The sequence below is a fragment of the Vulpes vulpes genome, chromosome 10 (assembly GCF_048418805.1).
Source record: "Vulpes vulpes isolate BD-2025 chromosome 10, VulVul3, whole genome shotgun sequence".
Lineage (NCBI taxonomy): Eukaryota > Metazoa > Chordata > Mammalia > Carnivora > Canidae > Vulpes > Vulpes vulpes.
Window position 1 is genome coordinate 5,886,575 of NC_132789.1, and position 23,884 is coordinate 5,910,458.

Sequence of the window (23,884 nt, forward strand, 5' to 3'; positions counted from 1 at the left end):
GGTGCAGACATGTGAGCACCCTGCCTATGTCCAGGCCTGCCTCTATGTGGAAGGGACCAGTGTGTCATCAACAGAAATCATTCTTATCAGTCTCATCAGTGGTACCAACAAAAGAACACTAATGCTCTTCAGAGAAACCACCACCTGCTCAGAGAGGCAGAATCTAGTTCAAAAGACAATTACAAAATCACCCAAAGTTAGGGTCATGCAATCTTAAATAACTTCTTATAAAAGGCATCAACAGTCCAGTCTAAGCTAGACAGATATTCCCTAATCTTAAACAACTTATAACTGTAATTATACTCTAAGAAAAATTTACTACGTAGAAATACTGATTTTAATAATGGACTTGCGCACAGTGCCCATTCATATAACAAAGTATGTATTTGCAACATAAAATCCTCTTCAAGAACTATACATCTCTTCTATAAGCCTTTTACATTCAGCATGTCAAAAACCCAATCAGTCATCTCCTCACCAAAGCCAATTACGTTCACAACTATAGGCAGCCTCTCAGCTGCCTGAGCCAGAAACCTGGTGATCAGCCACCCTCCTTCCTTCTCACCAAGTCCTGTCTACTTTTATCTCATTACCTCCTGAATTTATTCCCCATCCCATCTACCCTGTGTCAGCTATAATTCAGGCCACTGTCATCCTTCCCTACAAAAGCATCCAGTCTTGCTTCTCTCTAACTCACTATCCACTACAATGTAATCTCTCTAAAATGTAAAATAGGTTGCTAATACCCTGCTTAAAGTTCTGCAAAAGGTCCCACTATCAGTGTAATTTCCAAATTCATTCATGCGGTTTTTAAACTTTGAACAGTGTTAGCACCTACTTACCTTTCTTGGTTCATCTCTCACCGCTGCCCATTTCAATTCTAGTTCCAGCCAAACTAAACATCTTCAAACTCCCCAGGTCTTGTTTGCTATTATGCCTCAACTACTACCTTCTCCTCCCCACACTCCTTTTACCTCCAGGCCTTTACACTCGTTGTTCCCTTTGTTTACCTTCAGGGCTCACCTCAGACATCACTTTCTCTAGGAAGCGTTCCTTGACTTCCACCTCCACCCTCAAATTTGGATGATGTGCGATGTCTTCCCGTGTGCTCCTGTAATGTATCTATCACTTACTTGGATTTATCTGCTAAAGCACATTACTCCACATCCACATCATCTACTGCAGATTCACAATAACACTTAGTAAGGAAATGTATCCACGTGCCTTGATGATAGCTTCACTTATACCACACAGCCCCAGGTACCTTGAGCTCCATGCTGCTGACCCACATGCAGGCTCTGCACAACCATGCTCTTAATTCTTCTACCTGTGGTTCAGCTGGCTAAGCCCTCCTCATCCTAAAGACTCAGTTAATGCAACTTACTCTATGACCAATCTGTGTGTTCGAAACAGAGCGAGTTAATAAGAAAAGAAATCCCATGGCCCATGTTTAAGTTTCTGCATTTATTCTACAGATATAAAATTAGAAATGAGAACTAATTTTATTGTGCATATTGCTAGAAGCAATTTTCCTCCAAATACGGAAAGCAACAAAATTCATTCAAATTTATTCCAAATGCATCACTCAAAAATGTTTAGATATTAGTTTTTAGAGTACATTTTAGAGTATGCTTTAACATACGATAGGGCTTACCTATTTCTAGAAGTACAGATACCTATAAGCCATACAGCTAACATATGTCCTATATACTTTTAAAAAATAAATGTTCTATTACAAAATGTAATACACATAATCTTGGAAAATATAAAAAAATAAATTTTAAATCACCCATGACCTACCACCGAAAGTCTACAATTTTTAAGATCTTCACCTAATTTCTTCTAGACATTTTTCCATCATAGGTTTTTGTGGAGGATTATTGGGATTTTTGATTAAGAGTTTGAATGTTACATATGCAATTTTGTATTCTGATATTCTCCCACTAACACTGTCATAGCATTTTAATACATTTTCTTCATAAACGTTTTAATGGCCATATTATCGTCCAGTGGATATACCATAACTTAATCATTCTGCAAATGAGCCCTAAAAAATAAATCTATGATATACATCTTTTGTTCTGTATTTTAAAATATGCCTTTGATCAATTCCTAGATAACTGCTACATCAAGGAATATGAGCACTTTTAAAGGCTCTTGATATACAAGGTCAACATAACATAACATTTTCCCCACATCTTCCTAGGTACTAGGTATTATAATTTTCTAGTCTTAATTTAGGCTTCTGTTAAATTGGCAAGTGAGAAATTCTAACATCTTAATTACAAAAGTAAATACTCATTGTAAAAAAACTGAACACAAAAACACGTGAAATAAAAAATCAGTTTCTCCTGTTTTTCCCTCAGTAGTCACAGTTAAATATTTTCCATGTATCCTTCTAGACCTTTTTTTTGTTTAGATCACATACACACACACACACACACACACACACACACACGAATATTTTGGGTTTTTTTTTTATCTTACCCAAAAAATGGAATTAAATTTGTTTTGACTCAATAATATATTCTAGGAAATCATCCAGGCTATGTCAATGCATACAAATCTCTTTTTTTAAAAGCTACATAACATTCCATAGTATAGAGATACCAAAATTTGTGGGTTATCTTCCTTTTTTTTTTTTTAAATTATAAACAGACTTTGCTCCTACTATCTTGTAATATCCCTAATGGGGATAGATCGAGCAGGTTTTTAAAATTTTTTATAGGTTCTGCCAAATTGTTATTTGAAAAAGGTAGATCCAACTCTGTGTTCCCAACAATGTGCTTTTTTTTCTCCACACCCTTAATTAGCTTTTTAATTTTTGCATGATAGACCCCACTGAAAAAATCTAGTTGTTTTAATTTTCATTTCCCTAACCACAAGTGACACTGAATCCTCCCCACCACTGCTTTGACTCATTTCTAAGAATTATTCCTATCCTCCATTCATTTGTGTCAATACTATTATTCTTTACCTCTTTATACACGTTACAAACTTTTTCCCCAGTCTGTCACCTTGTATTGCCTTTTGTCACACAGAAATATCAACTTTGATAGTAATCAAATTTATCACTCTTTTCCTTATGATTGTGGGTCTTAGTCTTGCCTAAATGGTCTATGAAAGAATATTTTCCAACATAATATATCCTACAACAGAATTCTCTTTATTTTCTTCTAATATTTTTACACTTTTGTTTTTGAGTTAGTTCTTTGAATCAAATAAAATTCATTTTGAATGTGGGGGAAATAAAATCTTTCTTCCCAAAGTCACTTATCCCTATATAATATATCGAACAATGAATTCCCAACTGTATCAAATTATCAACTTTATTCTACCCTAAATTCCTATATATAAATGGGTCTGTTACTGGATTCTACTTTGTTCCAGGTAGCAATTTGTCTATGCTTGTAATCACCATTTATATTAATGCAGCATTACAGTATGTTCTGATATCTGATACGGCAAATCCTCTATCACTATTTTTCCATTTCAAAAATTTCTTGGCCATTCTAGCACATTTCCTCTTCCAGGTGAATTTTAGAAGCAATTTATCAAGTGTCTAGAAATAATTCTCACTGGGTTTTATGTGAAACTACATTAAAATTACAGCTTAATTCGTAGAATATTTGTGCTTACAATGATGTTTTCACTTCCAATCACATATAATGTCCATTTATTTAGGTTAGCCTTTAAATTGTTCAGGTAAAGGTTTTTCTTCACAAAGCTTTTCTGCATTTATTTCATTTTTAAACATCTTCTAATTCTGTAGCTCTTCAGAATCAAACCTAACTTTTCTGGAGGAGTAATTACAAACTATTTGATTATTGGTGACAGTACACATCTTTCCACATGTTTAACAAATTATACTTCTATCCAGTGAACTGTCTGTCCACATCCTGCAACCACTTGTGTGCAGATTTTTCTTATTTTCCTCATTGATTTGAGTTCTTTACATGTTGAATATATTAAGCCTTCACTTATGTTTGTCACAAATATTTTCCTACTTTGTGGTTTGGCTTCTAATCTTGGGGTTTTGTTTTCTAAGAAGTCTTAAATTTTTTTGTAGTCTAATACACTGATTTTTAACTAATAACAGATCCGAGTACCCCAGAGGTGCCACAACCTAGATGTCTTTCCCTTAAAACACCTGCATGGCAGGTATTCTTTTCCTCACTTAGAAGATTCTAGTTCAGGTCTGATTTACCAAATCTTTGTCCTGCCCATCTCAATACACAGAACCCACTTATCATTTACTACATTTCCACATATATTTTTGGGGTGCTGAATAGGTTCCAGTAACCTGTGCAGATATTATAAAGCTAGTATGACACCGTTTTGAACAGAGATCTATAACATATTTCATATGAGACAGAATTTGTCCCACCTCATTACTCAATTATTGTCCAGTTCACCCCAAAATGGATAGGTCAATGTTGAAACATCATATCCAGGAAGACAGCCTGTTTTTTCATTTAAGACATTCTTTCCTATCTTTCAGGATAGTTTATGATGTCCTCCATGCAGACTGCACTTGTCTCGATAAAGCTGTACTTAGATGTTTTATGGTTTTCGTTACATTGTGATCAGAGCCTGTTTTTTGGTTTCTTTATTTTCCATTTTAATTTCTGCCAAATTATTTTTGGTATTCAGAAAACTATGAGTTTTTTTTTTTTTTAACTATGAGTTTTATATATGCATTGTGTACCCAGTCACTTCCTCAATTTTTCTTTGTATAATAGTTTTGTTATTCTCCTTTTTGTAGCCAATAGCAGCTACAAATACTACTCTTCCTCTCGTTTTGGATCCTTAATCTCACTTCTATTTCATGTATTACCTCTTTAATAAAACTTACAAAAATCATGTTAAATAATACCCCAATTTTTAATTTGACTCTGATACCATTCTGTTAAGTATAGTGGATAATTAACACTTATGTGAACTTTAGCATAAAAAGTGCTTACTTTTTAAAAATAAGAAACAAGGATTTTTTTTTTTTTAATCAAACATCTATTTTGCCTATAGTCTAGGTGGCATTTTGAACTCAATGTGAACTCCAAGGGAAAGATTACCTCTCTTCCAGATAGACTTCTGAAATGGCCTACCTAGTCTCCCCGACTTCTACTCTCCCCCCCCCCACACCCCCACATTCTGCATGTAGCAGCTGGAGTAGCTGTTTAAAAATGCAAATCTGATTATGTCATTCCCCTGCTTCCAACCCAACCCTTGCAATGGTTTCCCATTTCACTCAGAATAAAATAAAACATCCTTAACTTGCCCTACAAGACCCTACATGATCTGGCCCCTTGCCTAGCCACACTTCCCTCTCACCACCAGAATCTATCCACAAGTCATTCTTTCAGTTCCTGGAATGGGCAAAGTTCTCCCCCTTCAGGGCCTTCCCACATGCCATTCCCCTGCCTGGAAAATTATCCCCCATCACTATACGCTAACGCCTACTCACCCTTCAGATCTCAGCTCAAATCTCATTTTTGCAAAAAAAAAAAAAAAGTCTTTCCCAGGTCTTCTTTTCAGAATCTAAAATTTGCTCCCCTTTTTATACTCTCTGATAACCAGTACTACTTTTCTAACAGATACCACCACTTGTGATTATACGTGCAGTAGGGATTGTTTCATTTCTGGTTACCTCTACCACCAGAGATTATGAACTCCAAAAGAACAGGAACAAATTGATTTTGCTGGCCACATTCATATATATTGGAATGAAATAAAAATACCTACAGAATCCTTAACGTATCTCTGACATCTTAAAACAATACCCATCATATCAGTCAATATTTAAATTGTTAAAACTCTGATACTGCCTACAAATTCAGTAAGAACACATTTCACCCCAAGGACCTAACAGCTAACCTGAATCTGATGTTGCCACAGGAAAATACATATATGCATTATGTCACTAGGAAATAAGCTGTTTAAATACGTGAGTTTTACGTAGCATTCATTTTGTTGAAACTTCATTCAAAATCAACTAACTTATTTTTTTAAAGCATGTAAAGCACTAGGAAAAATGTCTTTGCCAAATACTCTTTAAAAAATCTAATGTATTAACAATACTTGAAAATTATAGCAAAAATCACAAACTAAGAAGCATTCAAAGTTGGTGATATCTATTATTCTGTAATAGACACATCTGGTCAAAAATGTATAAATTACATTGCAAATAAAAAGTCCTTTTGGATCACAAAAGCTAATAAAATCAACATTTACATACCACTTTACAATCTGCAAGGCGCTTTCACATACATCATATTGCTGAAGTCGGTGGAGTAGACAGAACAGGTATTATCAGCATTTATAGAAAAGAAAACTGAGGTTTAGAGTGATTGTCCTCCTCAAGGTCAAAGGGCTGGAAAGTACTAGAGTCATAATTACATTGGGGGAGGGGTAGAGGTCCCACATGTGAATTTCTCAACCAAAGAGAACTTCCACCCTAAAGGCCTGTGTTTACTCTAATTAGTGTAGATTTGCGTTCCCTTCACTGAAAATTCATTTCGTCAGAGAACCACCACTGAAAGAGCGGTTTTAAGTATAAAGTTAAAATTTAAACCGACGCCAATCTGGGAAATAGCTAAATAAACCATGGTATACCCAAACTACGGAACATGATGCAGCAGTTCTTCAAAACGACTTAACGCATTATACGCTGAAAGATAAGAGTACAGTAGTACTTGTTAAAACAGTCAAAGATAATACAAGTACACACACGGAAAAAACATTTTAAAAGATCTAAAAGGATACACACGGAACATAGCATAGTTTACCATCTCTGGGGTTGGTAGTGAAAGACTTCAGACATGTCTGTGGTGTTTTAATTTTTACAAAGAAAATGTACTACTTTATCTATTCAAAATTAATTTTTTTTAAATTTAAGTTAACCTGCGGGTTAAACAAAAAAAAAAAAATCATTTTTTCTGCTCTAGAAGCTATGCATCTATAAAGGAAGTCGGAGGCTCTCGAAAAGAGAGGGCAAAATATATCAACAACAACAACAGCAAAAAAAAACAAAAAAACAAAAAAAAAAAAACCCAAGTTCAATCCCGTTAAAAACAATAAGCTGTCTAACTGTCACAAAACGTTCCTTTAAAAGATCAGTAACTTAAATTATCTTTTAGTACCTAGTCTCCTTTATTGCGGTAGGACAACCAGTCCACAAACTAGCCCCTGGAAATGTGCGGAGCAGGAGCAGGCTCCTCCTAGAGAAATTTAGTTGTTAGAGTTCAGCAAGGAAGGTTTCACAAAGGAGCCGAGTTTTGAGGGAAATGAGAGGTGACTTGGCAGAGAGATGCGGGAAGATTAATCCAGATGGGAAAATGTCTGGGAGGTGGATTTACTGAGTTAATCGGAAGCGGGGGACAGTAAGCGAACTGAAGGCAGGTCCTGAAAGAGGAGAGGATTCCTCTGGATGTGGGAGCTGAGAGGGAGCTCGGCTGCGCGGCCATCCAGTTTACCTGGGTGAGAATCCGGCCCTTATTGTGGTCAAACAATGGAGGCGTCCAGCGGCAGCGGCGTTCTGCGCTGGGTGCGCGGAGGGCTCCTCATCACCTGGCGGGATGCTCGGCGGGCTCTGCCGGGACGCGGGGCGCTCTACGGAGACACAACAGCACACCCTGCAGCCGGGCTCCCCCGCGGCCCGGCCCGGCCCGGCTCCCCGCTCCCCGCTCCCACGGCGCGGCCATTACCGCCTCTCCGGGGACCTGCCTGGAAGGGCTCCAAGGCGCGGCTCCACGGGCTCCTACGGCCGTCTCGCTCCCCCTTCCCTCGGCTCCGACAACAATGGAGCCCGGGCTCGGGAGTCCGGCTCCCGCGGGGCCTCCGCCCGGCCTCGCCCCCGCCGCTGCCCACCCCTCGCCGCGCCGCCGGCCGCCATCTGTGACCCCCGCGCCCCGCCGCCGGCGCTGCGGGCCCACGGCGGCCCTCCGAGGCCCGAGGCCGGGGCTCGCCCTCCGCGGGCCTTGCCCGGTGGCCGCAGGGCCGGCCGGCTGCGGGGGGGCCGCGCCGGCCTTCCCCTCCGACGCCCCGGGGCCGCCCGGCCCCAGGCCCATCCCGAGTGATGGGTTGTTTTTCTTTTCTTCAACCCACTCATCGTCCTGCCAGCCCCGAGCCCGCTCCCCTTTTGCCCCTGCCCCCGCCTCGTTCCCGAAAAGAAACAGACTGCAGCCCGGCCGCCAGACAACTCACTCCAAGTGAGGGGCTGAAGCGCCCCAGGCCGCGGACTCCGCGCACCCACCCTCCCTCTCCTCAAGGGACACCTCACAGGTGCGCCTCCGAGCCGCGCGCGCGCGCTCCGCACACCCAGACGCCTCCGGGGGACAGCGCGCGTGCGCACGCACGGGGCCGACGAGCCCCGGGGGAGCGGCGGCCGCACGCATGCGCGCCGCTCGGCCCGCGCCCCGGCACCCCCCGCCCCCGCCCCCGCCGGCCGCCCGCGCGCGCGCCCTCCCCCCGATCCCAGGCTGGGCCCGGGTACCCCCCCAGCCCCGGCCCTGCGCGCGCGCTCCCGCTCGCCCGCTCGCTCCTCCTGCCCCGCCCCGCCCGGGCCCGCGTTACCCTGGGCAACCGCAGTGCGGCCGCACCTGAGCTCTGCGCCTGCGTCCCACCGGCCAGACCCTCCCTGCCCCTCGGTCCCGTCCCCGGCCCCGCCACAGCTGGGGGACGGGGGGCATCGCCCCCTCCCCGCGAAGTGAGTATCGAGCGGCCTCCCCCGCCCGCCCCGCCCCGCAGACAGACCCGCCGCCGCCGCCGCCGCGCCGGCGCGTCAGCCGTCCGCCCGGTCAGCGCGGCCTGGCCTCGCCGCCCCGGCCCCCGCTCCCGGCGTGCACCGCGGCGAGCGCTCGGGTGGGAGCCGGCGAGATGCGTTCGGCGGGCGGCGCCCACTGACCTCCCTCGGCCGCCCGGCCGGCGCAGGGCCGGAGCCGGGAGCCAGCCCCGCCCGCCGCCCCGCCCATGGGCCGCCGGCCCCCGCAGCCGCCTGCCGGGAGGACCGCGCCGAGGGGGGGAGCCGCTTGAAGGACCGCGACGGCCGCGCCCGCAGGTGAGGCGGGGCCCGAGGTGCGACCGAGTCCAGCCCCGCTCACCTGGCGGTACCTCTGGGGAGGCTCTGCGGGCGCCGGCGGGGGGGAGCACCTGTCGGGACGGGAATTAGATGGTTGTAAAAGCCCTGGCCGCAGGGGGCGGGGGTGCTCCCGTCTCGCCCCCAGGGCTCGGCGGTGGGGAAGGGGGTCCCCGTGCGGAAACAGCTGGGGGGGGGGGGACAGAGACACGAAGAGGTGGAAGCGAGGGCAGGAGTGAGGCGCAGCGCCCCCCGACCGCGCCGCCGTCTCCCCCGTATCAGCCCGTTATGGGGAGGGGATGCCCTAGCCCGGGCTCCAGTCCAGGCTGCGGACCCGCCGCACCGCGCACCCAAACCAGCCGGACGGGGCCGGAGCGGTCCGCCCAGGGGCCGCCCCTGCCAGCCCCGGGGTGGGATTGTAGGGTGAGGGATCCGCATTGCAGGTGCACCAGGAGCACCCTGGGGCCTGGCCCTGCTTTGTCTGGGGTGTGGGGAGGCGGCCGTCTGAATCCACATCGATTTTTTAAATGCGTTTTACCACCCCCTGGACGTTAGAGACCCTCCCTGATAAGTTGCGTTGTCTCGTGTCCTGATAACCCTTGCGTAAGTACTCTACCTTACAGCCCTTTTCTGAAGCTTTGATGTGGGCTTTAGACGACCCCGAATAACAATTTGCTTGTAATTCATGAAATTGAGCATAATGCAAATATGCAGTAGAGCTCCAGGCTTGCCTGCCGAGCTGCGGTCTGCTAGTGAGTTACTCCAGTTTATCTAACTTAACGTCTCCATGCTGACCTGCTTTTTTTTTTTTTTTTTAAATTCAAGCTTTGATATTTAGCTGTATGATCTATTCCAATAATGAAAATGACGTGGCCTAAGAGAAAATACAGTTGTGTTCCGAAATTTAGGTTGCGGTAATAGGTGTTATTGCAAAAATAACAAGCTCCGAGGTTTAATTTTAAAACGTGCTTTGATGTATTACGCATTTCCAGAGACCTACCTGTAAGAATGTAAAACTAGAATTGCGGTTTTTAAAAAAAAAAAAAAACATATATATATATATATATAAGATATTTTTAAGTTTGAGATTTATGTAAAGAGCATTGTTACTGTTTTATTAAATTTTTTTTTGCACTGTCAAGAATTTGCCTGCATTTTCTTCCCATTGGAGTGTAAGGGGAAAGATGCTAACATCTAAAGTGACTTTTATGCCCTAAGAGGTTTTAAATTTAAGTATTTCTTTTGGTTAAGTGTTTGTCTTATGTGAAATATTTTTGAGAAAGGGTTTAATTAAGGCTTGTGGTATATGTATATACATATGTGTATATATGTATGTTTACATATACACGCTATTGAAAAACCTTAAAGTAGTTTTTATTATTTCTCTGTATCATGTTATAATTACTCAGTGAATTTAGTTTAGGTATGTTTAAAATCCAAAGTACAAAACAATTATTTGTATCAGGTTTTTGTTGTAGTATGTGTAAATACATCAATCTAACAGGTTTCTTAGAAAATATTAATTCTTTTGAAAAACACGTGAGTCCTTTTACTTGCAATGGAAGATCACTTGGGTTCTTAACTCTTTCATCTATGATTCATTGGATAAATTCATTTCAATGTCATCACTTAATTGGCAGAGAGCATTTGCAACAATACTGGTGTTAACAACATTGATGCTTTTAAGAAATACTTGTAAAGCATTCTCTCATGTTTCTAACAAGAAAAGACGTGGGCCTTTTTCTTCTATCTGGAACAAGGTCAGCCATAAAAAGTTCCTGATATATAATGGGCACACATGTTTATTGAGATTGATTACATCTACTGGATTGGATCCTTAAAGGTCAGCAACTAGGTGCCTCTATGCTTCACACACCAAGGCTGCAATAAATGTTTGGCTCATATTGAAGTTCCAGACTAGTTAGGTAGGTGCTAGCTTAACAACACCAATTTTCACATCTCCAGCTTTGATGTTTAAACGTGCAGAAAGATTTGGGCAGAGAAGTGAACGTGTCCTCATTGTTTTCAGATATTTAAGGTTTGTCATGCAGCAAAGGGAGTGTCTGTATTTAGAGTAATTCCCAAGTGCAGAAGAGGCCAAGTAGTATTTATAGGAAAACGTTTCACTTTGACATAAGAACAAAAGTTGCTTATGATTGGAACCTCCAGCATTGTAAAGAAGGGGCTGCTCCTTCCCCACAGTTTCCAAATTAGCCAGTACCCCAACAGGTACTGGCTAGTAGGAGATAGCACATGGGGTGTGAGATGGGTGTCTAGGGATTCCCATGGCCGTGGATTAAAGGGCTTTGTGGCTCTTTTTAAATTTTTTTAATGGGGGGGGGGGAGCTTCTACAGCTGTGGGCGCAAGGACTCCCGAGAATGTGCCTGAGCCCTTGGAAGATCTGTACCAGTGTAGAGGCCAGCCTAGTATCAGAGGTGATTTTAATCCTACTTTGCATTTGTATGGGGCTTCCCAGGTAATAAAGAGCTCTCACTTTCAAAAGACTTTTAAAAGACTAATTATTCATGATTTGTATTTCTTCCTTTGGCTTTTATTTTCTACAATAAGCAATTAAGAGGAAAATTAGCCATTTCTATGAAGGCAAACAGAAGAGACTTTTTTTTAAAGCTCTTTTTAAAAATGGGATGATGTCAGTCATTTTTTTCAGAGTCAGCAGGTTGTAAAAGTGAATAGATTTTCTTCTTAGCTGAAATTATTTTTTTAAAAGATACTGATTAAGGGCTGATTCTTATGCTTGCTCTGCATTTTAGTTTGTTTATTTCATTACTCAAACATGACTCAAATTTCACAGCAAAAAAAAAAAAAATCCAGTCATATCCACCTACAGTAAGTTGCATTGGATGTTCTTCCAGTATGTCTGCGTTGGTTTTAAATCTATGTTGGCAGCTGAAGGTAAAACACAACTGAGGAGAAATACAGTTACAATGTACTGAAAAGACTTGGTGAATCGGAGCTTTGTATTTGAAAAAGAAAAAGATGTGTCCTGTTTGTGCTAAGCCAATCCTGGGAATGATAATTTATCAACAATAGGGTGATGATCTACCCAAAATAAGAAAGATTAGGTGACTGTTTCCTGATAGTCATGATGCGTGTATTAAGTGGGCTGGTGGGGTTAGGACTCTGTCTGTGGCCAAGGAGTAGAGCAGAGCAGTTACCCAAACGTTCTCTGCACAAGGATTTAAGTGAAGTGTGATGGTAACTTGGCCAGTTGAGTTAAACCAGTGTCTGACACCCTCCAGTTTGAGGAGGAAGTTAGAAGGAAAAACAATCCTGAATTAATGTATACATGTGCTTATTCTTTCAAAAACCCTTTTAGTTTTTCTCTTTTGTTCTTTAGCAGATGAGTTTGTCTCATGCTTTTTGTGTCTGTTTATCCACCAGCTGAATTTGGGTATGATCATTTAAATAAGACAAAGACCCAAAGTTTGAAACTGGATTACATTATTTATACTTCATGCATAAAGGAAAAAGAGAAGAATATCAAGTTCTTGTGGCCAACCAAAAAAATAAAATAAGAAAGCCTTATGAATACTTAGTACTTTTTTAAAAAAAATTGCAGGTGCTACTTTAAATTTTATGACCAGGACAGCAAATTATCAAGTAAGGCACCCAGTTTGAAAGCACCCTTTTTACAGGTCAAAGGTTGCCTTTTGGAGCTCCTCTCCACTTTTTCTGAGGCCATGACACAGCTGTCTAAAAACCCCTTTGTTAACTAGAAAATTGGAGTTTGTATATTTTTTTAAAAAGACTTTATTTATTCATGAGAATACACAGAGAGGAGAGAGAGACAGGCAGACACAGGCAGAGGGAGAAGCAGGCTCCATGCAGGGAGCCTGATGCGGGTCTCGACCCCGGGTCTCCAGGATTACACCCTGGGCTGAAGGCGACGCTAAACCACTGAGCCACGCAGGCTGCCCGGAGTTTGTATATTTGATGCAGGTTTCCATACTGGAGAGCAGACTAAGTTACACATCTTTGTGATTAGCCTCAGTTTACCATTTTATCAAAAATAGTTTTATGAAGCAAGAAGTGTCCACTCCCCTGTAGCTGTAAAGGAAGAGGGAATATGTTTTCTCCTTTTATCGAGATTCTTTCTACTAGCCAGATTCTCAATACTGAGCAGTGGAATTCCTTTGGTTAGCACCAAACAAAAGAACAAGCCTGAAATGATTAAATCTGACAATAAGGGAGAGAGAAAAAAACCAACAACAGAGAACTTTTAATAAATGGAATTTGAGGCACATAGTACTCTGCTACTACAATTTCTCTCTTTGTTGCCTCCTTGGTGACACTTAAGATGTGAAATTTAGACTTGCATATGATCCACTAATTTTGCTCTTCAGATTTCCTTCCCAACCTATTTCTAAATGCACCCTGTGCTCTTTTTATTTAGTATAGGTAGGAGGGTTTGTGAGGCAATCTTTTAAGCCCGCTTTCTTATTAAAATTGCATAAGCATTACTTGTACATACAAATTATAATTACTGGTACATACAAATCTGGACAATTGTATTATTACAATTCTGTTTTTTTTTTGAAGTTGCACATTTCACCTAGCAGTGGATGACATTATATTATACCCTGAAAGGGTATACCCTGTCCTATCCATTCCTAAAAACACTGATTCTCCAAGTTACAGTTCCATCACTGTGTAGCAGAATAATCCAAGAATGCCATATTTTCTGTTGACTTCTAATCAGGATGAACAAATATAGGTGGTTAGGCTGATGCCATTCCCTGAACAGTGAAGAAGGCTGTTTTAACCCCTTCCAACTGTCACACCTGTCAATCCAGGTGAAAAGCACTGGTGTTATTTCTCTAGTTTGTGGCGTGTGGGAGCAGATCCAGTTGTTGTTTTTTTTTTTAATTTATTCATTATAGTGTGAGCATGAGTTGGGGGAGGAGTAAAGGAAGAGAATCCTCCACTAAGTACAGAGCCCAACCTGAGGCTTGATCCCACAACCTATGAGATCATGACCTGAGCTGAAAACAGGAGTCCATCGCTTAAGCAACTGAGCCACCCAGGCACCCGTAGATTCAGTTTTTAGAAATACTTGTTTTGCACATTGCTAAGAGATGTAGAAAGGTTGATTGGTTTTTACTTTTATGGTGCCATAAATATATAGCAGGGGTTACAAGGTATGGTCTATTCTTTCCAAAGAGGGGCCAGTTTTTGTCTTTGGCAGTGAATCACCTTTATCTTTTTGGTTCAGTCCTGGTGACCAAACCAGAAAGTTTAGCCAGTGAGGTACTTGCCCACTGAGATGCCCTATTGCACTGCCCCAGGGGAGAGGGGAACACAGTCTTGTTTGATAGGGAGAAAGGATATGTAATCCTCTTCAGCCTCTATGATGGCTTTCAAGTGAAGAATTCATTCCCATCAAAAAGTGGTTAAGTTAGTTTTTGACAGAGGTTTCTCAGTATGGTGAAGCTGTGGTATTAGGACCTGGTTCAGAGACGAGCAAAGTCAAACCTTGTTGAGAGCAAAGGCTTTTTTTATTTTTTATTTTATTTTATTTTATTTTATTTTATTTTATTTTATTTTATTTATTTTTGAGACAAAACATCTAAGAAAGAACAAGTAAAGCCACAGATGAGGGCTTTTTGGAGACAGGTAGGTTGAGTGCTGTCTGTTTGAGGTGTTCTCTGGTCTCGTCCATGGTTGTAGAATGGAACTCAGAGCAGTTTGGACCCATCATTAGCTAATTCTAGAACAATGGACTGAATTCTACCCACTAGTAGGCTATGACTGGAGTAGAGTGCTTTTCAAAGGAAATTCAGGACACCACCAAGAACTTCCTGAGCAGGTTATCATACCATGTCTGAAGCTTATATGGGAGATATGACCCATCCCTGGACCTTGGAGGAGCACTAAGTGCACTTAGAAGTTGTTAAACGGCTGAGTTGGTTGGTATCTTCCTACCAGAGCTTCCATGAGTCCCCAGCACATTAGTACCACTAACCCCACAGAACTGCAAGTCCCTGTAGGAAAGTTGAAATGATACTGTGGACTGATGATCCCTGATGTAAATCCAGTTAGCCGGGCTTCCAGCACCTATAACTGAAGCACTTGGACACCCTTTATCTATACTTCCCTCTCGTAAAACCCAGATCCATCCAGAATACTAATATTTATGCATTGGAGGGTAACCAGGAATCCTATGAGCCTACTCATTTTTTGGGCGAAAGTCCCAGATTTTTGTTTGTTAAAACTCTTGTGTTCATAACCCATAGGTAGGACATCTATCCAGCCACAGCAGTCCAATTTCTGTAAAATCCTGCCAGGTCATTTCTTTCCATTTCATCTTGATAATTCACTACCTCTTTTTATTCTGGGTGATACAGCCAAAGGCCTTGATGAGTACGTAGGGCATTAGAGCACTATATCTGACCTGTGAATTGTGGTTTCCTGTTAGACACAGTTATTATGCCAAGTCTGGACATAGAATATTTCAGAAGTCCTTTTGACAGTCATTGTGACAGTCTTTGTATGTGGGTAGTTTCTACATCTGGTATAATTGCTAAAATGTTCATATTAAAACCATTTAACTCATTTGGATAAATCTAATTTGCTTTCCAAAAGAGTTTATTTATTTGAGAGAGATAGTGAGAGAGAACATGAGCAGGGACAGGGGAGAGGGAGAAGCAGGGCTAGATCCCAGGACCCCAAGATCATAACCTGGGCTGAAGGCAGACGCTTAACTGACTGAGCCACCAGGTGCCCCATCTAATTTGAATATATGTTTACAAATGCCCCCCTCCAAAGGGACAGATAAGCCACTCTCTTTGTCTTTATGGTTCTTCTCTCCCACCCCCTCTACGCCCACAATGTGAGCCTGACAAATAGGATAGCTCATATAATACTGTTGAGCTACGGTGGAAAATTTGGAGCATACAATTTGTGTCTAATTATCCCTAGCATCCTTTTCCATGTGCGTACCAGGCTATGAAACAAGATGAGGGAACTCAGTCCTTTGGAGCCACCAAGGAGCTGTCTAGCAGATGGTCTGGTTGGAAAAACTCCCTGCTAGACTCAAGACGCCCTTTGCTGCAGGGCCTGGTCTGGGACAGGGACAGCAATGGGGTAGAGCTTCCAGAGGAAACTGGTCAGTCTGAAAAGGATGAGTGGTGATAAATAGCTGTGACCACATTATTCACCAAAAGAAAAGTAGTTCTAAAGCAACCAATATAGGGTAATATGAGCACCATTAAAAATGAGTTCCTTGGGCAGCCCCGGTGGCGCAGCAGTTTAACACCACCTGCAGCCCAGGGTGTGATCCTGGAGACCCAGGATTGAGTCCCATGTCGGGCTCCCTGCATGGAGCCTGCTTCTCCCTCTGCCTGTGTCTCTGCCTCTCTTCCTCTCTCTCTGAATAAAAACAAATAAATCTTTAAAAAAAATGAGTTCCTTACCGAGTCAGGAGGCTCACTATTTTCGCAACTGTCCAGAGTCAGAATGAGAGTCAGAAAAAAAGTGAGAAGGACTAGTGGGATTGCATATTCCAGTGAGGACAATGTGGGTTTTAAATGTTATTGGATGTATCAGATTTCCATAATACATCAATTGATTTTACCATCTTAATTTGAGTTAATGAACAAGTGCTCAAAATGGGGTGCCTGGGTGGCTCAGCCAGTTGGGTATCCAACTCTTGGTTTTGGCAGGACCGATCTCAGGGTCATGGGATCAGGCCCTGCATCCAACTCTGCTCAGCAGGGGTTTGCTTGAGATTCTCTCTGTTTCTCCTCCCCCTCCCCCTGCTGAAATAAAAAAATCTTTTTTTTTTTTTTTTTTTTTTTTTTTAAGTATCCAGTAGATGACCCACAGGGGTTGTGAGGAGATAAGGTATGGTTTTTCCCATTTTAATTTTAGTTTCTTTACATGTCTTCAGGTCAATATAGAGTATTAACTAATTACCTCAGTGCTCTTCTAGTCCAAAAGGAATTAGGGGTTTTAGAAAACATGGACAGTTTACATTAACATTAACGCAATTGTTGACTAAGAATTTGTCAGAGAAATACGGTATCATAGAACATTACTCAGCTAATGGAAGTGGAGTAACTTTATAAGTTAGCATAATAATGTCTAAGATTTTTAAAAGCAAATTATACTAGTTTCTTAAGTTGTAATTCACTTACAGTTGTGTGCTCGTTTAGATTTACTAACTTTTTTTTTTTTTAAGATTTTATTTATTCGAGAGAGGCAGAGACACAGGCAGAGGGAGAAGTAAGCTCCATGCAGGGGGCCTGAAGTGGGACTTGATCCCAGGACTCCAGGATCATGCCCCGAGCTGAAGGCAGATGTTCAACCATTGAGCCACCCAGGCGTCCCAAATTTACTAACTCTTAAGTGATGGTTTGGAAGACCATGAGCTGATCCGTATGACAAGTGTAGGGATTCATGAAGTACAATTTAATTTAGCTTTTGTGCAAAAATCCTGCTTTTCTGTATGAATTAGTATGTGCAGGGCTGTCTGTCCCTCCTCACTCTAGCATGTGGTGACAGCAGGATTTGTATCTGTCTTATTCATTGGTGTATTTCAATGTCCTTCCTGGTGCCTGGCTTAGAGGTACTCAGAGAAGGGGGTTTCCCTTATTGAAAGAATGAAGTGTGATACTTTATATGTCCCCTCCCCTGAGGAAAATAGGACCTTCCTTTACACCTCCAAAATTACAAAACATTGTGTGAGAGGATTTGCCTCAAGGACTAAGGACACTTGAAGAATTTAATTCCATTTTATAATCTTCCACATTATTTTGAAATACTTTATTCTTGTTCTTAATATAGAAGCTTTTTTAAAGAGATAAATAGCTTTTCTTTCTTTTTTTTTTTTTTTGATAAATAGCTTTTCAACTTGCACCTGTATCTTCAAATTTTATTTTTAAACTGGGATTCTTAAAACCCAATTGTTTGTACTTTGCAAGAGACCTTTTCCAAGTAGAAAACCATTTTAAGATTTACCAGCTCAACACTAATTTCTTTAATTTCTCCAATACATTTGTGCAAATAACGAAGTTTAAATTATGGCTCTTTTTATAAACAGCACTTCCTGGTAATCATGGAGCCTGTCCTTTCATTTTTCCCAGCTTGGAAAGCTTTTTGTAAAGTGCTACTATACATAAAATATTAGGAGTTTTGGCATGATTTTATAAATTTCTTTGGAGTCCTTAAAATCCTTTCAGGATTCATATAAGCATTTAGCGGTCTTCTTAAAAACAGGAATTCCTTTACATTCAAGAAGTGTTAAATCCTTCAAACATCACAATTTCCTAGAGATTCACTAACTGTTCTAGACCAAAGTACTCCCATGGAAAGTGTATATTGGGTCAACTTTGATATGTCCATTTATCATTTCTAAAAATATCATTTTTATAAGCATAATACTGGAGTCCCTACTTGGGGGTTCCAGAAATTTCTCACATTCACCCTCTCCACTTCTCAGGTCATTTAAGCATTTATAGGAAAAGACAATATCTTAGACTGCCAAATAAAAAGAGGAAAATTATTATCTTCTTAGGCAAATTGGAGTTTACATGCAACCCTTTTCTTCCAAGCAAAAGGAAGAAAGGATATTTCTGACTAGCATGGTGAGGCGGGTGAAGCACCACCTCTTTGGAGGAGCTTGAAGATGTGGGGAAGACACTCACATAGATGCCCTAGTCATCTCATACTGCAGCTGCTTTTCCTTCAGGGCATGTTGCGGAAAGAATGCCACACATGGATGGCTAAGCTTGTCCCTCCTAAGAGCTCCATCCACCCAGTTTACTGGCAATCCAGGAGACCCAAGGAAAGCAGAGTAAACCTCAGTCAAAAGGGAAAAAAGCCCTGCCTCCAATTAAATTGACTGGAGCCCAGGGTTTCTCAACCACAGAGCTGCTATTTCAGGCTGGATCATGCTCTGTTCTGAGGGCTGTCCTGTGTATTGTAGGCCATTTTGCAGCGTGTCTGACCTCTACCTATTAGATGCCAGACATGCCCTGTACCTGATTGTGAAAACCCAAAATGTCCACAGGCGCGAACCACTGCTCTAACTGGGTCACACTCTCAAATGGAGTCAATCAAGAGGATGGAATTTCCTGTGCTTTTCCTTTAATTCTGACTGCTTACAGTTGTCTCAAATCATAACATTCATACACGCATCAGCCACCAGACAACGACTGTTTAAACAAAAGCTGCTTATGGAGAATAGGTTAGAGTCCAATTTGTAGAACCAGGCCAGCTCTTCACCAAGACCCAAATGCACACCACTTTTCCCACTCCCTGCTGGGTTATACTTGCCTCAGCAAGGATACACCCTCTTTCTACTCCCCCATTCTGTTTAGCCATCTGAGTGTGACACTGACTGTTGATGTGGATGGACACAGTCAAACTCCATCCGAACAAGGAATTTGTCAGCATCTACATTTATTTTAATCTTCTGTAGGAAGAGAGAAATCCCAGGCCCCTCTCTAACCAGAAAACCTGAAAGGTTTCTATATCTTCACATAAGAAATGTCACTTTAAATTGTATTATTAAAACAATAAATTATCAGTGAGGCAACCAATTAGAAAAGCAAACTTTCAGAAATCAAAAGTTATATTTAAAGTGAATTAGCAATAACCTCTAAAGTCCAGATGTCTTAAAATACTTGTTTGGTAGTGAAACAAGTGTACATTTCTACACAGGAGGGCAGAGTAAGATTGTAGATCTTTAACAGAACTAGCTTCTGAACCCAGATACAAAGGAGTGTCTGCTTTTCTGCAGCTTTAGGAGGAAGGAAATATTTTCTCTTATTCTGGTATTGTTTTTTCATGAGCAATGTCCTCAAGAATAAGCACTGGACTTCTAGTTAGCATCAAGCAAAAAAAAAAAAAGAATAGAACTGAGAAGCTTAAAACTTAAAATATGGGGAAGGAAAAGGGCAGTAGAGGACTTTGGACAAGTGGAACATAGGGCAGGTGATGTTCTGCCTCTGCAGGAAACACACTCTGAAGCATTCATGGGTTATTGCCTTCATCTAGGCTGAGTAGCGGAGTCCGTGGCTAAGGACGTGGTCTTGGAGTCATCCCGGTTGGGGATGAAGCCCAGCCCTGCCACTTGCTAGCTGTGACATCAAGGAAGTTACTGAACCCGTAGAAGCTTGTTTGTGAATGTGTAAAACGGAGGTAATAGTGTCTACTCCTTAGAGTGTGTAAAAAGGGCATCACTTGGCAAAAGGCGTGAAAGCACTCCATGCAGGTGGTTCTGTGGGACACCCAATTCCCCAGAGCAGGAGGACGTGCTCTCAGGGCTCCTGCCTTCCATAATCATGCCCCACCGGACTAAACACTCTATAGCCAAGGTTTTGCCTCTGTTGGATAAAATTTCAGTTTTCCCACACTTTCTCTTCTTCCATCTCTACTTTTCTGAGAGGCTTTTAATAAGCAACTGAAATCCAGCCCTGGCATTTCTATCTAACCTTATTTTCTACAACTCCCCAGAATATTCTTTCCATGTTCAACATGGCCTCATGGCTGCTCCTAAAACTCCAAGTTTACCTCATCAGAAACGTCCTCTTCTTTGTGAACCTGTCCCCTCTTCAAAACAAAACCATCTCTGCCCAGGCAGTCCTCCTCTCAGCGCTCACAAGGCACCTTCTCATGGGACAGCAATGCCCAGATGACCAGGACCAGACCTCCCAGGGCTTTATCCCACCTTGTGTGGGAGACAGGCAGGTAACTAAGAAAGCACTTCAGGCTGTGTGATAGGTGATGTTCATGCATTACCCTTCCCCTGGTCCCTGTACTTGGCATGTACCTCATAAGGATTTCATTAAACTTTGTTTTCTTTGTACTTTAAGTGGTTGAGTCACACAACCCCAGTAAATGGTAGGCATGAGACTGAAGACACAGTGGGCCCTGAGGAGCATATGTTGTCTTGATATTTAACCTCTAGGTGCACATTTAAAAGGAGGAGGGGTTGCTTGGTCTACTCTAACAGGCCTTGTCAACTGCAAAAGATTAAAAAAAAACAAACCTATGAACCTATGATGATGTCCAGCTGCTGGCACTCACTGTAACCTCTTGGTGATTCGAATGGCTCTCAGGGTTTTAGAACTCTTGTAACAATGCATTTTTAAATTGGGAAATCTCACAATAGAAATAAAGAATTGTCCTGTGAACAGAGAACTTGCTGCATTGTCCACATTTTTCCCATGTTCCTGCAGACCAAGAAAAGCCTCATTGAAGCTTGCCTTTAGTGTTTCATCATTTCCAAGTCTCTGACTCCTCTGAAAAGTTCCTCCGGCATGAACTAAGACCTTGACTTGCAGGTGGCACAGCCACATCCTAAGTTTGACGCCATGCCAGTGTCAGCACCAAAAATTGACATGGTGGCTCATAACAGAAGTAGCTTTTCCACAGGTAAATAAGCTGCCCCAACAAGATCCTGAGTGTCAAAAACTCCTCAGAATACCCTGAACAGGCCCACACTTTCCCTCCTGCTGAAATTCAACTTTTTTTCATTTTTATGTGGCCTGATAGTTTTTTGGTCTTTTTATTTGAGAGATTCCCCCAAAGGCATGCATGAACTAGCTATCCCTCCCTCCTTTGCCTTATTCCCATGTCAGTTGGAGAAATAGTTCCACATCCTCTCAACTCACCAATACTAAGATATACTACCTAACGAGAAAGGGTGTCAGACCAGAGATTGGCTGAGAGTACCACTAATTCCCAACTAGAGAGAACTCTTTCCCAAAGGGCCAGCTCAGATTACTAGAGGGAGGCATTCATTATTCTCAGTGCTAGTGATATAGCAGGGAACAGACAGAAAGGCCCTTGTTCCCATGGAGTTTACATTCTGGTAACATAAGGAAGATAAATAAATGACCGAATTGTAGGTAGTGATAAATGCTAGGGAGACATAGAACAGTAAAACTGTTCAATCATTCTGACAGTGCAAAGCAAGAACAGGCCTATAATGGTGTCTGTGGGTGCCCAGGAAACCTGTTTGGGTGATTCTCCACATTGTAGTAATAATGGTAGGAAGCCTATAGTTCTAGGTGTTGTTCTAAATGTTTTACATCTCTGTTGCCCAGTATGAAACCTCTGGCCATATGGGGCTATTTAAATTTGAACTAAATCAGAGTAAATACAAGGGGAAAATTTTATTTCTCAGACCTCCCAGCTACATTTCAAATGCTCACTGTGGCTAGTGACTGGACAGCAGAGAATAGACTGTTTCCATCATCGCCCTAGGTTTTGTTGGATAGTGCCTCCTCGGAGGAGCTCATTTCATTTTCATAGCAACCCTGATAAAGTGGGTACTGCTTTCCCATTTTGCAAATAATGATAGTGAGGCACAGAGAGCTAGGCATGGCTTGTCTAAAGCACACAGGGCTAGGATTCAAATTGTGGCCATTTGAGAATTAATCCTCAGATTAACTGTCCTGCTGCATCGCTGGGGCTCATTAGATGACTGGAACTCCTCTATGCAGTCCACTTTCACTGGAGTGCAACTGGTGGAGGAGGTTAAACCTTGGTAAAAATCGCATCATTGGATGCTTTAAGACTCATCGAAAAGAAATTCTGAGCCAAGAGCTAGGTCTTTCCTGTAAAATGTAGGCTTGTATTAGCACAACTCCTTCCTTGGAAGAAAAGAGGGAGCTAGATAATACCAGATTAATGTGTGATATCTGTAGAGCAGATCATCTAAGCTGCCGGTGCCTGTTTCCCAACAGTTAGGAAGACAGTACTCACTCCACAGGACTTGTGAGGATCTGGTGAGGTGCGACATAGATGGCACTCAGCACAATGCCCAGCACCTGTTATGCTAGGTGAGCAGCGGCAGCTGTCACCACCATCATGCCTGCCCCATTCTCCAATGGCCACTGGGGTGGGAAGCTCCATGGTGCATGGTGACGCCTTCTCCTGGAACTGCCATGAAACCTGGTTCCAAACACCGTACACTGGAATTAAAGAACACCAGGAAGGCCTGGGGCAGAGAAGATGTCCCCTTTGTCCCCTTTGGAAACAAATCTACATTTAGTTCATATACACAGTGCTTGTAAATTGAGGCAAGTGTCTTTACTCCTCTGAGCCTTCGTTCCTTAAAAAGTGGTCATAATCATACCTATCTTGCCCGGTAGTTTCAGTAATTAAATGATCATCTATCTATGAGCCTGGAGCATTGACACTTGGTAAATAATAGCCATAATTACTAACACTTGTGAATAATTTTCAGCTTATGACTAAAAAAATGTCTTTGAGTATTTTCTTGCCCAGATGGCATGGACTGACCCAGAGGCTGTGTTAAGGGCAGAGACAGAACAGATTGTCATCCAACACCATCACCATTAGCACATTGTAAATTAGTGTCTGAACCCTAGAAAATCAGGGCAAAACCAGCTGAAGGGGCATTCATTGTGGGGCACACATGAAGCAGTGGTCTGAGGTAGAAGTTGCTTGACACTCGCCCACACCCTGCAAGCGAAATGTCCACCTGCATGACCTGAGGTGACCACCCTGCCCAGGATGCAAAGCAGAAGGAAAAACAAACCCGCAGGTTCCCAACTGACCAAGACACCTTAACCAGAGTTGGAGGAACCAGAAGACACTGAAACACTCAACCTAAGAATTTGGGACTTCAAATGGAAAACCTGGGCACCCTAAGCCAAAATTGCTGATTTCCAAAGATGTGGATACATTGGATACATTATTAAAAGTATCTAAATAATTATACATTATTGAAAGTATCTAAATAGAAATGAGCCCTGAAAGAGTGTGTCATGAACCAACATTCTAGTTAACCCCAATGTGGGAGCATGGGGTCAAAT

General features: G+C 42.2%; 1 protein-coding gene across 3 annotated transcripts in view; it reads left to right on the plus strand.

Moving 5' to 3' along the window:
• Window positions 1-8,564: 8,564 nt before the first annotated feature.
• The window catches only part of CCDC92 (coiled-coil domain containing 92), a 30,762-nt gene continuing 15,442 nt past the window's right edge, over window positions 8,565-23,884 (plus strand). The window contains exon 1 of one of the 3 annotated variants that reach the window (XM_072725020.1): window positions 8,565-8,704. The gene's annotated coding sequence lies outside the window, so the exon portion shown is untranslated. Of the gene's footprint in view, window positions 8,705-8,914; window positions 9,056-9,276; window positions 9,677-23,884 lie in introns of those variants that run through there. The other 2 variants (XM_072725019.1, XM_072725021.1) reach the window with 2 other exon arrangements.